Consider the following 12931-nt stretch of genomic DNA (forward strand, 5'->3'; position numbering starts at 1 on the left):
TGGCTAGCACAAGGGAAGTGGTCTTTCTTGCAAGGAGGACAAGGTGAACCGAGACCATCTCCCCACGTTTAAAAAAAAAAAAGTTCTAAAGTGTTGGCATGGGGTCCTGTTTGACTGGCATTTGACTCTAGAACCTACTCCCCTAATTGTCACAACCCAAAATAGGTTCATGTGTAGGTGCTAAGTTGATAGGTTCAGTATGAAAATGGAATGGGGAGAAAATGCAAGAGGGACCAACGTCAGCTCGTCTATCACCCTCTGTCCCCATGAAGGGGTTTCCTCCTGTCCCTCTTCATCAGTCCAGCTTGGCTTCTCACACTACAGTGTGCTTGTAAACTATTATGCGGTGTCGTTTACCCAAAACCACAAGTTCCCTGTATTAAGGGTGATTGAAGAGCCCTCCAGGGGAACGTTTAGCCGTCTTTGTACGTTCATCTCTAACAATTACTTCTGCGCCTATATTGCACAAGAAAATGAAGGAACGGAGAGGCAAGTTTCTGGAGAGACCTTTTGACCCTTTTCTGCCTAAATCTTTCCCTTGTGTAAGAGGGAGACAAGTGCCTTGTCCTCTCATCCTGTGCCTTGGCCGTAAAGAAGCGACATTCCTGTACTCAGGGTGACCTCTCTGTGCACGTTAGCAGGCTTGTCTGGCTTGGAGATGCCAGGACATCTTCAGGGTGGGTTTCAGGTCCAGCATCTTGCAGAGATGCTGTGTGTGTGGGTGTGTGTTTGGGGGGGGGGGGAGGGTGCACAGGAAACTTCCCGAGCCTCTGGTGTCGCGACAGGGCTTGAGAACTTGTTTTTAAAAACCAGCGCATATTATCAGCAACTGGATGGAGAGGGAGATGCCAGTCCCGCGGAAGTTCTGCCGGAGGCAGGGGTGTGCTGCCCCTCCGGAACCCGCGGTCCCCGCGCTCTCGCAGCCCGGCCGCGGCCCCCACGGGGCTGATTGGCCGCCCCAGCACTGATGTGGGGCACCGACACCCTCGCCGGCCGGCAGTGCCCTCCTCTCCGGAGGGGCCCCTCTCCCCGCGCGTCCCGACCCCGGTGCCCAGCCCAGCCCACCCCGCCGCGGCCGCCCCTGCACGGCGGGAGGCCGGGCGGGCGCGAGGCTCTGAGGCGCCGGGGGACCCAGCAGGCTGCCTCCGCCCTCGCCCTCGCCCTCGCCCTCGCCGCCGGGGACGGGGCCGGTCCTGCCCGACTTCTCGGGCTTTCGCAGCGCGCGCCGTGCGTGCAGGCCGAGGGGACGCGGAGGAGGACTTGTGTGTGGTGGCTCCGTCGCCCGTCAACACTTTGCCGGCCTCCTCCTCGGCCTCGCCTGCGTTTCCTCCTGCCTGAGACGCCGCCGAGAAAGGCTCCCTTCTCCCTCTTTGCACTCTCTTCTATTTTCATGGTAAGTGCTTGCCTTCAGCGAGCTGCTCCTGCGGCGGGGACTGGAGGCTCGGGCTCGCCCGCGCTCTTCCCAGCCGAGCTTTAGTGACCTTCCCTCTGCGTTTCTCCTTTTCTCGTGGAGCCATGTCTGGGGTGCTCCGGGCCAACTAACACGCCAGGGGGCATGGTCCGGACCGGTCGGGGTTTGTCTTTTTTTTTTTTTTTTAATTTTAATTTTTAATTTTTTTCCATCCCCCCCCCCCCCCCCCCCCCCCCCAGCTTCTCGGCCGTGATGGAAACCTTAGCACTCTCTGTCTTTGTCCTTGAAGCGGCAGCGGGAGTGTGCACGGGGAGTGTGCACGCAGTGAACCGCAGCGCGGCGCCGCGCCGGAGTGTTGGGGGGAGGGGGGCTGACAAATCTGGGCAGGATGAATCCTCGGGGTGCCGGGGGCGCTCTGGGGCCGGCGGGGCCCCGGCTGGGCGGCCCGCGAAGCAAACTCTCCCGCCTTCCCAGGTGAAGCCCGGCGGCCCCCTGAGTTGTGTCGGAGCCTGTGCCGGGGCGGGGGCGGGGGCGCGGGGGGGGGGGCGGCGTTTGGAGCACCTGCTCCGAGTCCCGGGGCCGGGTCCCGCGGTCCGGTGGGCTCTGCACTTGGGCAGCGGGTTGGCAGCGGGAGGAATCCTGCACCGGCGGATGGGCTGATTCATGACCTCACTGCCGCTTCGCCGGTGCAATCGCAGGGTGCCTGCGCGGCGAACCGTGCTTTACGTCCTGTTAGGCTGGCGGGGCAGACAGCCTAGGAACACGTTGAAGCGGGCAGCGTAGTTTCATCCTCCCGGGAGGGGGAGATGCTTTGAGGCTACTGGAATGGTGGGACTTCTCTCAGTGAAAATAAGCAGGTTTCCGGGGAAGAGCGTGCGTGGGGCAGCACCCGCGGGCAGCCGGCGGATTCTGGGGCACCCCGCTTGGACGCGTGCCCTGATTCTTCACCTGGTACCCCGAGGCTCGCTGCGGACGGAACCACAGCTCAGGTCTGTTCCCGGCTCCCTGCCTCTCGCAGCCCAAAGGGAGCCAAGAGCATTTTGATGTAGCTCTCAATGGTGCTTGATGGGAGGAGCTCTCTGTATAAGATTTTCTTCTTCTTCTCTTTTGGTTTTCGGTAGCAGGTGTGTTGAATTATTTTGGCGTTCCAGAGAAGCAGCTTCCCGGTTGTAGTTCTCCTTAGTTCCTTCCCAGCCTTGGGATGGAGCTGGGTTGTCGTCTTTGAGTGTGTGTGTGTGTGTGTGTGTGTATTTCCAGTTCTGGTCCATTTCACTTTAGGAAGGGTTCTGATCAAATGTAATTCAGTCTGTGATTTGTAAGATACTGCACTAATAAATGTGATTTTTTTTTTTTTTTTTTGGTAACAAATGAGAGAAGAAAAAGGTGGTATGAAATTTCTGGTCGTTCGCCCTGTTGATTGGGAGTTTTGGAATATAAAGTTCCTTAACTGTCTTGCTCATTCTCACCACTTTTATTTCCACTGCCTGTGTGGATTTTTCTTAAAATAGTGGTGATGACATCCGGCATATGCTTTTATTCCATTCCCTGGGTTCAAAGTAGATATATTTGGTGGCGGGTTCTTACATGAAAGCATACATTTAAATAAAGAGCAAGAATTTGTGGATGTTTACATGATAGCCCAGTTTCAGAGTGAAACCAGCATATCAGGTTAATGACAACAAAACAAAAAATTAAGACCCTTGCAGACCATAGTCCCTGAATCCTCAAGTAATGTTTGAAATACTTTCAGCATTGTTTGGATGAGCCGTTCTAATATCCCCTCTTTTTCCTACACTCAGCTGTGGCTCACAGCAGTGTTGTGATCTGACCAGTAGACTTCTTGGCTTCCTTTGATTGTTCTTTCAAGCTTACTTGTTTACTTTCATCCTTAATGGTATCTTCTTACCTTGCTTACTCTTTTTTGCCCCCTCCAGTTGCAAGGATTTTTATCAGGTGCCTGGCAACACAATTTGAGGTATTCCCCAAGATGGAAAGAGTTAGAATCAGCTTGTATGTCATGGAAATAGGCTCCGTACTTCACACTGCAAGCAATTTTGGATGCATTTGAAAATATTTCCTTTTAATTAGTAGCAACTTTAGCTTTGAGAGGGAAAAAAAATTCCTTAGGCTTCTTTGTCTTGCTGAGCAGTGTTTGCCCATGCAAGCAGAATTGTGTGTGTGTGTATACGTAATACATATATATGCAAGCATATACACAAATGTACTGTTTACTTATGACTGTTATGTGAGTATACTTTTAATAGTTGCAGCATGCTCATTTAGAAAGTAGGAACAGAATTCCTAAGCTGTTGCTCAGCATCTTGTAGCTGCTGCTGCTGCTGCTGCTGCTTTTTTTTTTTTTTTTTTGTAGGGATTTCCCCACTTCTTACACCCCTCCTCCAGATAACGCCTTTGGGAATTTCTTTGAATTGGGATAATGCGTTCTACAGCATCTCCTTGTCTCACAGCATGGTGTCCTGTTAATTCCTTTGCAGGGTCTCTGAGGCAGCATAGAAAACAACTGCAGGGGGAAAAATTGATAAGAAGAGATGCTGAGTGGAGCTAGTAGCCTCTTGGTTGATGAAATCACCACATTTTAATTCATGTGTATTAATTTAGCTGCCGCACCTTGAAACCCATGTTGCTGATTTGAAATGGGTCTGGAAGCTCTGAGATTGGTGTAGATGCACTTATTCATTTTTCACACTCCTTAATGAAAGCTGTGGTTGAAACTGTGCTTTTACTGTCTCTTTTTGGTGGTGGTTTAGTTTGGAACCTGCAGCTTCTGTTGTAAACCAGTATTCCCTGTTGATCCTCTTCGTCTCTATTCTCTCCATCTTCGGCTTTATGTGTGTTTCTCTCTGTGAGCCTGCATGTGTGTACATGTAGTAACTCAGGCAGTGGAAGTTGATGGCTAACGAAGACTTGGTTGCAGCTTCTCTCTTAGGAGCCGAACTCCAGAGTTCAATCTGCAATCCTGTTTATGGGGAAAGAAATTGCCCCCATTAATACCAATACAACCTCATGCTTCTGCAGGCATTCTTGTCATTGAAACTATTTTCCATAGTTGATTACCAAGACCAGAAATAGAATCAGTTTTGCATTTTAATTAATGACATTCTAGGTCGGTCTAGGTTGGACTGTCCTCAAATTTTGACATGTTTACTACCTGAAAGGTCTTTGTATTAAGTGGGGGAGTTTGTAGAGCCTATTTTTACAGAGTAGAAAAAAAATCTGTGATTATGTGACACAGAGTTTCTTTGGGAATTAGATGAACCACATTATTAGGGATGTTGGCTGAATTTTTCTGTTGCTTTTTCCAGTATAATTAATGTAGTTCCTTTACCATCTCTCTGTGAGCCTCTTTTTTGAACAGAGGAAAAAGAGGAATGTATAACTCCCACATTAAGCTGCTTAGGGAGAGGACTGTTCTTTAACAGAGATTCAAGACCACTTCTAACACTAGGGTGATCTACTTTGAAAGGAACTTGCTATTCAATTGGCAACTTGGATTGTATAAAATAGAAGAAATGCTTCATGAGCTGTGTCAAATATTGCAATTTTGATCTGTGCCTTCCTATTGAATTCATCTAGGACCATAGTCACCAGACAGCTTTGCAAAAGAAAATCATGTCCTCAGGAGCATAATAATCTAGCCAGACTGTCATAAATGTTTATGCTGCAAGTTATATCTCTTGGGTTGTGGAGAGAGATGGCAGGATTTTGGAGGAGAACCAAATCACAGCCCCAAAATAATGCAAGACGAAAGGGGAAATTCTTCCCTTTATTTAGCATTTAATTCTCCAGGCAAGCTGTTGGCTCTTGAGTCTGAAGATCCAAGAAATTGTTAAAAACACATAATGGTATGTTTCAGGAGCCTTCTCGCTAATAGGAATCCTTGACCCTTATAATGAGGCATCTGCTCCATGACCTCCTGGCCTGTGTGAGCCAGCAGCCATTCTTATAGAAAGTAGACATCTTGTAATACAGCAGGAATTTCCTTACTTATATTTTTCCTGTTGGTCTCCCACTGGGGACCTCCTGTGAGTGTCAGAGGGAATGAGTGTCTGGAGACAGAGAAGACAGCTAGGCACGGTGGGACGCCTTCAGGACCCTGGCTTCCAGGGCAGCCCTAGGCACCAACTGCTGGGAGACTCAGACTCCTATCTGCTACCTTGGGCTTGGGCCAGACAATCTCAGAGGGCTCCCTCAACTATTGAAAAGGATGAACTGTTATTTTTACTTATTTTTTTTACTAGTTGGATGGTAATTTTTAAGGCAATTGATCCAGGTTAGATATTCTTGGAGAGGAGGTAGGCTGTACATTCCCTTGATCATAGAATCATGACTCTGACTACCTGCTTACCCTGGTGCATTTTGAAATGTTTCTCCTAACTTTCAAAAAAAAAAAAAAAAGACCTTGAGGAGTGTCTTATCAACCCTCTCATTGCCTAGGTAGGGAAGCTGAGGCTCAGGGAGGCTAAGTGCCCTCCCCAGGGTTGGAGGTCCCATTAGCACCTGGGTAAGATGTTTTGGTGCAGTGTGCATGGATTTACTCAGATTCTTTTTCCATTTCTGGTGTGGGACCCTTTCCACGATACACAGCTGACGCTTACTGTGTCATTCATTGCTCACAAAACTGCTTTGTGGCATCTAACTCACTGGTGTCCATTATTTCTGGGTTCATTTCATGCAGATTACGTGGCTGTACCAGTCAGCGTGAGTCACATCAAGCCAATATTATTGGAAAGTTGTTCATGTTTATGTAGAAATGCATTTTTTTACATTGCAGTTTTGCTCTCCTTGTGAACATTTTAAGAATTTTACAAATACTGTGCTTAGTTTTTTCCTCCTGCATCTCAACTATTGAACTGATCAGTTTTTTGGGAGGGTGTGATATTTATGGATCGATTCATCCATTTATTCAACTGATACTTACTGAGCACCTGTTGTGTCCATCCACATATCAGGAGAGCCAAGTGGCAGTTTATTATTACTGAAAGGTGGGAGATAATTAATAGGGTCTAGATAGAGCCAAAATGGAATCTCTGCTCAGGTTTAATTAAATCAAAAGTCTGTATTCAGCAGGGAAGGAGAGCAGTTGCTCAGTACATAACCACATAAGACGTTTGCTTCTCACCCAGCCCGTTTACCCTTGAGGGTACACTTTGACATTCAAAGTCATCACAAGGAAATGAAGCCAGGAAATGTAATCTGAATCAATCAGTTTAGACCTAGAGAGAATTTAGGATGGAGGTCACTGAAGTGCCTGTGAAAATCCTATCTAGAGTGTAAGGAACCCCATGGTCCTTTGGTGCTTTATTCCTCATAAAACTTTTATTTCTTTTTTCTTTGACAATTAGCTTTGTGCTCTTTACAAAGGATACAATCATTTTATTAATCAGTGGGGATATGAATGGATAAGCTGTGTTCATGTTGGTGAAAAAGTAGCTTATTAAAAAGCTCTATCTGTAATCAGTCCCATCCATGCCCGAGGTACGATTTCTGCTGTGCTTCTTCCCACTTTTTTCTTTTTTTTTTCTAAAAGAATCAGGAAACATGTCTTTAGGGAGCAGTGAGTTAAGTTTTGTGCGTCTGAGAATTGGATCTGGTCAGGTGCCTCTCCACCTCAGATGTAACTGAAGGAGGAGTTGTAAAGCTAATCTCTAGATCCGGTTGGCCAGAGCATGAAAGCAAATAGATCTTGAGTGAGAGATGATGAGGTAAAAAAGAAGCTCACTTCATTGGCTCACTCACTAAGCAAGTGCTTCTTAAGCACTCCCTATGCTTCAGGCACAGCTCTGGGCGCTGGAGAATAAAACCATCTGCATCTTGCCTTCATGGAACTAATGATCTGGTAGAAACGGGAGTAGCAAACAGACAAACACATTAGTAGATGCAGAGTATGAGAGATGGTGATGTGCGCAGTGGTGAAAGTGAAGAATGTTTATCCTGCTGCCACCTTCATATTTGGGGTTTCCATTTACTGAACGTATTCATGATGTTTAGATCACTTGGCTCCATGTGGTGTTTTTAGCTCACTGTTTTTATACTTATTTTCTGACTCGTCTACCTAAACTGCAATCTTGAGGATTTTCCCCCCTAGGTAAGTGCAGCTGTTGAAACATTTGGAGTACTGTGAAAAAGTTATAATCAGGCATTTTGCTCTGGAAATGACGTAAAAGAAAAGTGAGATGGACATCAGAGCCCATGAGTATTTTTCTCAAGGTAGAGTTGTCAAAATTTAGATGAAGAATAGAGGATGGGAACAGACCTGTCTGTCGCTTGAGCCTGAGGGGAGCAGGTTGGAGTGTTCTTCGGGGAGACTGGGAGCTTGAGCTTAGGGAGCTCTGGCCCTGGGAGGGGGACAGGGAAATGATGGACGACATCACCAGCGAGCACAGCTCAATAGAGAGAGATGAGAGCGAACCAGAAAATGAACATATGAGAAATGGGCAAGGAATTTCAGTTTGGGAGGGAGGGAAGAAAGATAGTGAGAGGCATCATTTATAAAAACCGGTCCTGCCTGGCATAGAATATCTGGGTCAGTCAGTTCGTAGAAATGGTGCCTTGAAACAGAAAGCGGTATTTATGAATTTAAAAAAAAATTCCTGCCATGTTATGCATGATCTTTAACTTAGTATCAGTGTTCTGTTCTATCCTGTGCAAGCTCTTGGTCGATACTTCCTACCTTTCCCATAAAAGAATTAGGGCTTAAAGGAGACTGTCTCCTGGTGGTGGAGAGCCTGGGCTCTAGGGCAGGCAGGCTGGTTCCCATCCTTGCTCTGCCACTTACTCACTTGTGGACCTTGGACAGTTCACATAGTCTCTTCATATATCATTGTCCTCAGCTATAAAAATGAGAGTAACTAACAGTTCCTGCCTCATAGAGTTATTGTGAGTGTTAAGTCACGCGGTTGTACATGGACCTGCTTAGTGCAGCGTCTGCAAGGTGCTCATGTTGCCCAGCAGTTGTTAACTCATTACCATGATTTGTCTCTCTGGTGTTAGGAGTTTAGAGAAATTCTGTGTGTAGTTTATGTGTGTGTATTTCACCTGCTTAGCAGACTTTCTTCTAATGATGATCATCCTTTCTTCTTCATGTTTAGATAAGTGATTTTAATAGTGAAACTTTTTGGAAGGATCTCAGTTTTCACTCTTAGTCTCTTAAATGCTTATTCAATTGACTTGAGTTGCAAGTCAGTATCACAGTGACATATGAGCAGGGGTACTGAAGGAGTGAAAGACTTCAGGACTCCATGCAGGAGGACCTACTAGACATAGTACGTGACTTTCTGGCAGGAAAAGAGAAAAGTGAGTTGGAGGGGGGAAAAAGGAGCAAGAATCTAGCAGCAAATAAGATTAAAATCCTTTGACAGGGACGGGGGGGGGGGGGGGGGGGGCGGTTAGGGATGGTTGCTCCTTAGGTGGGTATGTGTGTAAGTGGTTTCCTAGAGAGAATAAGCAAGGAGATGGGATTGGTGTAGATGGAGCCAGGGTGGTTAGGGAGGAGTTGTTATGTGGCATTTAGTTTGTAGGAAAGATTTCTAAAAGCAGAATGCCTGGGTCACAGGGTGTGTGGGCTTAAAATTTTGATAGCTCTTATTGAATTGCTAGTGACAGAAGTGTGCCCGTTTGTACCCCCACCAGCACTGAATGAGAACACCTGTTTCCTTATTCTTAAGCCCACCAACAAACATTTTGATTTTTTTGCTAATCTGCTAGGTAAAAAGTATCATCTCATAGTTTAGATTGAGCATCTTTTTGCATGTTTTCCTATATTTTCCTCTTCTGTGAAAAGTCTGTTAATTTTTTTTTTTTTTTGCCAGCTCACTTTTGAGTTTTGGTCTTGATTTTTAGGAGCTCCTTATATATTAAATGAATTAATATTTCCTTATGATTTTCCCCTATTTTATCATCTGCCGTTTGATATTGTTGCATTTTGGGGATAAGAAATTCTTAAGTTTTAAGTAATTAAACTTGTCATGTTACTTCTGTTGTTTCTGGATTTTATGTAATAACAAAAAAGCCTAACCCACTTTGGGATTATAAAACTGATTCAGTAATGTCTTTTTATATATTTTAATGATTTTATCCTTATTCACACATATTTCAGTTTAATAATAAAGTAGACGTCTTCTTTAATAATAAAGAAGAAATTTTATTTCTTCCACAAACTACCTAGTGGCCCCCTCCCCACATTTTTTGAGCTATGTATCTTTTCTTTGCCTGTTGTAGGTTAATTCTTGAGAAGGGTGATGTTTACTTAGACCAGGGTAGAGGTGGCATGAAAGGGTAGCATCCTCTATTAAATCCCCTTAAGCAGTTTGGACTATTAGGGGGGTTTTCTCTGTTTTGTTACTTGTTAGTTTGTTGACTAGTTCCACACTGTTAATCTCTCTAGTTTTTTTGTTTTGTTTTGTTTTAATATCTGGTATGGCTTGTCACCTCTTATTCCTCCTTCCAGGAGTTTCCTGCATCTTCTTACATGTTTGTTTTTCTATATAAACCTTAGAAATTGCCTAGTACTAGAAAAAAATCATATTTTGGGGGAAGGATTAAATTTATAGATCGAGAATTTATGAAATTGGATCAACCTGTCGCCAGAGTATATGTTTCCATTTACTCAAATATTTTTTATGGATCTAAGTAATGTTTTTAAAGTATTCTTCATATATCTTGGTAGTAGTTTTTATTTAAACAATTTAATGGGCTTTCATGATAGGTTCTTGTCTAAGTCTTCATGTGTTTCCAGAGGTACTGAGGGATGAGAAGGGAATGGGAGCATTCTTCAGGTACCATAGAATAAATAAATAACCTAGGAGAAAAATACTGAAAATTAGCATAGAGGGATGTTATTGGGATGTTACTGACTCATTTTTTTTTCTTTTATCTCTCTTTTAAAATCCCATGTTTTGGGCAGCCCCAGTAGCTTAGCAGTTTAGTGCTGCCTTAAGCCCAGGGCATGATCCTGGAGACCCAGGATCGAGTCCCACATCAGGCTCCCTGCATGGAGCATGCTTCTCCCTCTGCCTATGTCTCTGTCTCTCCCTCTGCCTGTGTCTTTGCCTCTCCCTCTGCCTGTGTCTCTACCTCTCTGTCTCTCTCTGTCTCTCGTAAATAAATAAATAAATAAATAAATAAAATCTTAAAAAAAAGGAGCTGCCTAAAATGGTTCTTAAAAAAAAAATAAAACCCCATCTTTTGAATTGTTGATCTAACTATAACTATAGATTTGTCTTAAATCTCTAATTGAATTTATTGTGTTTTTCTCCCAAATTGAGAGCACCAGTTGCTCAGATCCTTTTGCACAGTGTTCTGTAACATTGTCTTGTATTATTATTTGCCTACTAATATGTTAATTCAGGAGGCATTTAACGAGTACTTACTATCAGTCAAGCATTAGGGATATGCTAATAAGATGTCCCTTTCATCAAGGGGTTTGCTGTTCACTAGGAGACTGGCCTGAAAACAATATAATAAAGTAATGTACTTTCTTGAAATTATATGAAGGGAAGAATTGAATCCTGGAGTAGGACTGTTTAAGGCTATCTTGGGATAATCAGGGAAGGCTTCGCTAAGGAGGTGGCATCTGAACTGGGACCATTTAAATGAGCTGCTGCTAAGTGGGGAGTCCAGGGGAGAAACGAGCAAGTGCAAAGTCCCTGGGACATGAGTGAGTTACAAGTGATTTAGTCTGTGAGACTATGGAAGGAGATGATGGTTAGCCAATGGGCAGGTGCCACATCTCAGAAAACTATGTGACATGCGGAGGAAGTTTTCCTGTATTCTGTAGGCATTGGAGATGATTTTTGAGCAGAAGAGACAAGATCAGATTGTAGAGTACATCACCCTGGCAGCTATATGGAAGACAAATGGGAAGGGCAGGGGTATACAATCAGGAATACTAGTATGGAGATTACAACACAAAGCCCAGTGAGACTGTTTTCTCTTAAACTAGGGCTGTGGAATTAAGAATGATGGGGATCCTATGTAAGATTCATTCATTCAACAATTGTTGATTACATTCAACAATAGGCCAGGCTTTGTGCTAGGCTTCTAGGATGCAGCAGTGAAGAAGATAGATACATTCTCTGCTTCCAGTGAGAGTATATTCGAGTGGGAGGAGACCAACAAGAAGCTGATAAACTGATAAGACAGGCACTGGTAAGTTCAGTGAAGCAGGGCAAAGGGAGGATGGTGTGGAGCATGGTCATCATGAGTCCTCTTGTCAGAGTGATAGTTGAATAGAGACCCAAAGGGGAGTGGGGGAGGGCATGAGCCTCCCATATAAGGATACATGGGAAAGAGTGTCCAAGAAGAGAGAGCAGCTAGTGCAAGGGTCCTGAGAAAAGATGGTGCTTGGCATAATTAAAGAATAGCAAAGAGACTGGAAGAGCTGGAGAAGAGTGACAAAGGAGGAGCTGGGAGCCAGAGGTCGTGGTAGGTATTAATTAGATGTTAGAGTGAGATGGGTAGTCAGGGCAGTGTTTTGAGTACCGGGGTGTAATGATTGGTCTGGTAGCCTTGGAAGCATTTGCTTGTTTGCTGCATGGAGAACAGATCATAGGGAGTCACGGTGTAAATAGATCAGGAGGCTGGGTCCAGAAATCTGGAGAGGTGATGGTAGACCAGGGTGGTGGCATTTTATGGGGTTGAGAGGTGGTAGGATTATGGTTCTGTTTCAAAAATGGAGCTAAAAGGCTTCAGGAAGATATGCCTAGGAAGTGAAATGGGCGAATGTGGGTAAGAGAACTGCTGCTAAGGAAATTTGCAGTATTTTAAAGGGAGATGAGAAAAGAATGGCTGCGGGGGCTGGGGGGAGGGCACTGTAGCAAGCGTGGTCACTGCAGTCAGTGTGGTGAGTGGGACATCATGAACTCTTGCAGGGTTCTTCTATGCATCTGTATACTTGTCAGCCACACGGGAATGTGTAAAATGATTCAATAGAGAATTCCTCGAATTGCCTTACTCCAAGAAGCTGTGTTAAATAGGGTTAATTGGAAGTATATAAATGGTGTCTAGTTTCCTGGGCAATAAAATTGATAAAGAGGCTACACTTTAATTTTAAGCAATTTCACAGTCTGAGAATTTTCAGCAAACAGCAATCAGGGTGTTTAATAATATAAGAAATTGAAGCCTATTTGCATTGACATGGGTCAGAAGAACAATGTGGGGGACACAGAACCCACAGATCCTGGATCTTAGGAGTATGGGGGACATGAATTAAGTGTGGCTGAAAATAAAAAATTGCATAACATTTTATCCAAGGGCTAAGAGTTTTCTGTAAAGGCTATAGGTACTTTCCTTTATTAGCACAAAGGTTATAAAATGTTCCAGAGAGTTGAGTCAAGGTGAGTTCCCTTATCTTTGGAAGCTATCTTTGAGAGATGCAGTGTTATCTATTCTAAATAGTGAGTATATTTCTGTAAATCATGGTATGTGTTCTATTATGAAACAGAAAATACGTTCTTGAAAGTTTTGCATGGATCCAAGCTAGGTATCCCTTTGGTCAGACCT

At 44.5% G+C, this 12931-nt stretch overlaps 1 protein-coding gene across 19 annotated transcripts in view; it reads left to right on the top strand.

The window, feature by feature from the left end:
- The window catches only part of ANO4 (anoctamin 4), a 402861-nt gene that overhangs the window by 76242 nt on the left and 313688 nt on the right, over positions 1–12931 (top strand). For 2 of the 19 annotated variants that reach the window (XR_011994946.1, XR_011994947.1), the window contains exon 1: positions 1109–1393. The exons of 9 other annotated variants lie outside the window; for them this stretch is intronic. The gene's annotated coding sequence lies outside the window, so the exon portion shown is untranslated. Of the gene's footprint in view, positions 1–1068; positions 1394–1752; positions 1886–1965; positions 2401–12931 lie in introns of those variants that run through there. 8 more of the 19 variants (XM_026012988.2, XM_026012991.2, XM_072724688.1 and 5 more) reach the window with 8 other exon arrangements.

This window comes from Vulpes vulpes, chromosome 10 (genome assembly GCF_048418805.1).
Source record: "Vulpes vulpes isolate BD-2025 chromosome 10, VulVul3, whole genome shotgun sequence".
NCBI lineage: Eukaryota > Metazoa > Chordata > Mammalia > Carnivora > Canidae > Vulpes > Vulpes vulpes.